The sequence below is a fragment of the Helianthus annuus genome, chromosome 3 (assembly GCF_002127325.2).
Source record: "Helianthus annuus cultivar XRQ/B chromosome 3, HanXRQr2.0-SUNRISE, whole genome shotgun sequence".
Classification (NCBI taxonomy): Eukaryota; Viridiplantae; Streptophyta; class Magnoliopsida; order Asterales; family Asteraceae; genus Helianthus; species Helianthus annuus.
Window position 1 is genome coordinate 171,306,596 of NC_035435.2, and position 4,822 is coordinate 171,311,417.

General features: G+C 35.7%; 1 long non-coding RNA gene across 1 annotated transcript; it reads right to left on the reverse strand.

Moving 5' to 3' along the window:
* Window positions 1-4,239: 4,239 nt before the first annotated feature.
* Window positions 4,240-4,822, reverse strand: LOC110928348. Its single transcript, XR_002586308.2, has 2 exons — window positions 4,700-4,822; window positions 4,240-4,541 (listed from the first exon to the last, which is right to left on the reverse strand). It is a non-coding gene; the product is annotated as an uncharacterized LOC110928348 (long non-coding RNA).

Here is a 4,822-nt window from a genome sequence, read left to right on the forward strand (position 1 = left end):
GTGACAGCCAGATCACAGGTCCGGAACTTGTACTTGAAACTTCAGAGTACATTGTCCATATCAGAAACCGTATGGCGGCAGCGTGCGACCATCAGAAAAGCCACGCTGACAAGCGTAGGAAACCTTTGGAGTTCGCCATGGGCGATCGTGTTATGTTGAAAGTCTCTCCATGGAAGGGTGTAGTATGCTCTGGGAAGCGCGGAAAGCTTAATCCGCGTTATATTGGGCCATTCAAATTCTGGAGCAAATCGGTAAGGTGGCTTACAAGCTCGAGCTACCTGCTGAGTTGGGTAATGTTCACGATGTATTCCATGTTTCACAACTGAAGAAGTGTTTGTCTGATGAAACATTGGTGGTGCCGTTTCAAGAGCTCAAGATTGATGACAAGTTGCTGTTTGTCGAAGAACCTATCAAAATTATGGATTGGGAAGTCAAGGTTCGTAAGAATAGTCGAATCCCGGTCGTGAAGGTTCGTTGGAACTCAAGACGTGGACCAGAGTTCACGTGGGAGCGTGAGGATCAAATAAAGCTCAAATATCCTCAACTCTTCCCTACTGACCAATCAAATTTTGGTGCAACTCGTGAATTTCGGGACGAAATTCCACTTCAAGTTGGGGATGATGTGGCACCTGAGGAAAACCCGCAGTAATTTTGATGTATCACTTCACGTCTCTGGATTTACTTATCAAATTTCGGGACGAAATTTCTTTCAAGTTGGGAATGATGTGACAACCCGAATATTTAAGGTTAGCACTACTTAAATTCCACAACCTTTGGCATGTGTCTTTACATTTAATTGCCTATATATTGCGACCATACGAGGCTTATTTGGTTACACTCGTGCACCACTAAATGTTCATGTGTGTATGTTGGTTAATTATACATGAAATCGTTAAATGTTTATATGGGTCGGTTAGTTATTTTAGGAATCTGTTACTAACTAAACTGGGCCGCGAACTTATTTGAGACACACACACACCTCCTTGCCAACGGGCCCCTTTCATTTCAGCCCACACGTTAGGTCAGGCCCGAAGCCAAGTACATGTGTTATCCGTATACATGAAGGGCGGGTAGAGGTTTACGTGGTTTTTGGAAAAGTAACAAACCCTAACACTCCTTTCCTCCTCCCCTTGGATCGACAGCAACCCCTCTCCGGCCGAAGTCTTCTTCTTTGTGGGGGCATATTATACATTGCTCGCACACTCTCTACAATCTCTCGGTTAGTTCGTGTATACCCGTATTGATTACCATGAGTCACTCTCGGTTATATGTGATGATATGAATATTGATTGCGTCTATGAGCATGAATTCTATGTGACAATATGAATGATGTAAATGGTTAGGAATGCATGGTAGTGCGGTTGTGATGAACATGTTATGATAATTAATTGATTAGATTGAATGACTAGTGTACTTGATGCTTACAATTGTTAATCGGTAAGTTAGGGTGCACAATGTTAATAATTCGGTGGTGTCTTGGCCCAATAGATCAACTCGGATTTGGATGGGTTTATGGGGTTAATTTCTTGATAAAGGAAACTAATGATTGTGAAAGAATTAGTGGCTGCCTGGTTAAATTAGGATTCATGTGATAAAACTATTGAATGATGATTCATTAGAATTATGTTGAATGATCAAGATTCATAATAATAATAATCGAAGTTGTAACTGTTTGTGTATTGGGCTGCATGAAAACTATTTAGGTATTGGGCCGCCTGAAATTATTCATGTATTGGGCCGTGCACCCGAATGCGGCCATACACTTAATTGGGCCTGAACTAATGGGCCGCACACTATAGGAATTACGTGTTGGACTGTTAATTGTTTATTTGAGACATGAAGTTGCAAAGTAAATTCGTGTGAGGCCCAAATACCTGCTACATGATTACACGATGATAATCGGGTAATTACGTTGCATGATTTCTTGTCACAACTAACATGTTTACTTGAATGTGAACCGAACCACTTGACATATGATATTGTGCGATACGAACTTGTGTCGTGAATGTAACCATGACCCGGATACTTGCTATGACTTACGTAATGGCATGTGTTTGGCTTGTTTGTTATTTGAGTAATGTGTACGATGAATACATGAATTATGAATAAACGAAACTAACTGTCATCGGTAACCGCATTAGGATTTAGTTGCCCAACTGTAAACAAGTAACTAATATTACCAAGCAAACCAAAGGTGAGTTCATTTCTCTTGAGCATGCGTCCCGATCGGTGGGACAGTCAAATGGGTATTCCTGAGAGGAATAAATCTTTTGGGGTAAAAACTGGGATGTTAGATAATACACTCTTTTCCTATCACCTGAAGTCCCATCTTATACCGAATTAGTTACCTGAGAAGTAACAGGGTATTAGTTGATAACGCTATTAGGCTTGGCAACCTCACACCGTACCTGAGAGGACGGGCGTGAACTAATGACCTTAATCATGACCAATGCTTAGATAGGGGGCATTGGGGACAGGCAAAACAATCTGCTAGCCATCTTATACGGTACGCGAGTTATTATCAACATTATTATCAGTGAACTGATCTAAACACTTGGTAACTAACATTTTCGTAAAACTATGAACTCACTAACATTGTCTGACATACGTGTTGCATGCTCGCAGTTCGTTAGATTTCTTGGATATGGAACTTGCTGTCTGGAATGGCTGGAGTGGTCATGGGTCGAACTGATTGGACACACATGACAGGCTTAGTGATTTTAATACATTTGGTTTTGAAACATTTAAACGGTGGTTTACTTATAGCTTCCGCTGAACTTGTTGGATTTTATTAAACTTATTGTTTGATACATTTTTATTTATAATTGATAACTCCATTTGAGATTTGATTATGAGTTCCATATGATTAGTGGCTAGATCCTAGTACGTCACACCCCAGCAGGGTTTTCTGCTTGTGGTATTTTTGGGGGTGTGACATTAATGAAAAAATGATGGTTTAAATCTAAATATAAGAAAAGATGATTTTTACAAATATATATATATATATATATATATATATATATATATATATATTGGAAAGGGATTATTTTTACTAAATTATTAAATAAGATATTTGTTATGAAGTAATACAAAACGTGTATAAGTAGTAATTTATAAATATAAGTGTGGTCTTTTGGACTAAGTTAGATATATATTTTGTTTGTAGACCTAGTAAATATTTTTAGTGACTAGTAGGATTAATATATATTTGCTAAACGGCTATCTAGTTACATATATTGATTTAGTGGTTGATAATAGTATTAATTATAATTTTTAATTAGACAAAAGCCATAAGTATATGATGTATATTGATTTTATATAGTTTTGGTATTTTGGTTGTTTAGTATTTTTGGTGTTATATTTTTTTAGGGTGACTATTTGTTTTATGAATCTTTCCTCGAACACTTCACTCGTGCGATTTTTACTTAAGGCTAAAAAGGACAGGAAACTGTGAGTAGATATTTACTTTTCCCCGTTTTATCACTTAAATTTTTTGGGGTGCATTAACTGTCCTTATTTCATTTGCTTCATTTGTTCCTAACATTAACATGCAATTCAAAGTGTCATTATGTGTTACGTTATTTGTCCCTTATATTTCATAAACTTGTTTCATATAAATGTATCTACTTGTTACTCGCTTTGTGTCATATTGTTCCGTGTAGATCCACCAAGCCGGTTCCCCACGGCCATGGGTTGAACTTCGATTCGGTCTTTGTGTCATATTTTTTCGTTATCATTGTTTCATTATGTAATGTTCCGTTATCACATGTGGTTGTGGTGCACTGTTGGAAATTGTGGTATTATTGGATTTGTTGGATGATTATGAATATCACATAAACACTTAAAGTTGCATGTTACTTGTTTTAATAAATTAATAAACTAAAATATTTGTTTTCCAAAAACTAAGATCTATTCACCAACTCATTGTTGACCCAAAATCTTTTTGCGGCTTGATACAACTACACAAGTATGAGTGGACTAAGGGTTGAAGACACATACATAGTAATTAAATTAAATGGATTATTGTTTATGACTTTTATCTTTTGAATATTATTTGAACCTTGTTGGATATTTCTATGATTATGTGTGACAAACTTAATTTGGATGCTTGAAATATTGAAACTTATAATAGTGTCATAAGTTATGGGCAAGAATCATATAACAACTTATGATTTGTGGTAGTTGGTTCATATCTAGATAAGAATATAATCTCATATTATACCACATGTAAAACTTGTATTTTAAAATATCTAATATTGTTTAACCCGTTAATATGTTAACAACTTATTCAAATCATAAGTAAAATAGTATTTTGATGATCATATCCATCAGTTAACCAGTCGGGCAGAAACAATTACACCATCCGCCATTCACACAATATCCTTTTTTTGCACCTTCACCTTTACAGGTATCATTACATTTTATTTCATTTTCTGAATTGTAACGGCAATTCCCCTTGAATTTGTTACTTCTCCAATTTTCTGTGGTACATTTTTGAGAGGCAATTGAGTGTTCGTCAATACTACTGCTTTTTGTCATCACTGCAAATTAGAAACCAACAATAATTAATATCACAATTCACTACCAAACATACAAAGTAAAGTGATGTAGAAAATATTAAAAATTTCAACAAAAAAAAAGATGTAGAAAATATTGAAATTTCTTTTAGAAAAACTACAAAGAGAATTAAGATTGACACCAGAAGTGATGATGGCAACGATCATAATCAATTTTATACACAAAAAATGTAATGAAAGTGAACGTTTCATCGGCATCCTCATTTTAACCTGTTTAAGATCGTTATCTTTTGTTGTTATTTATA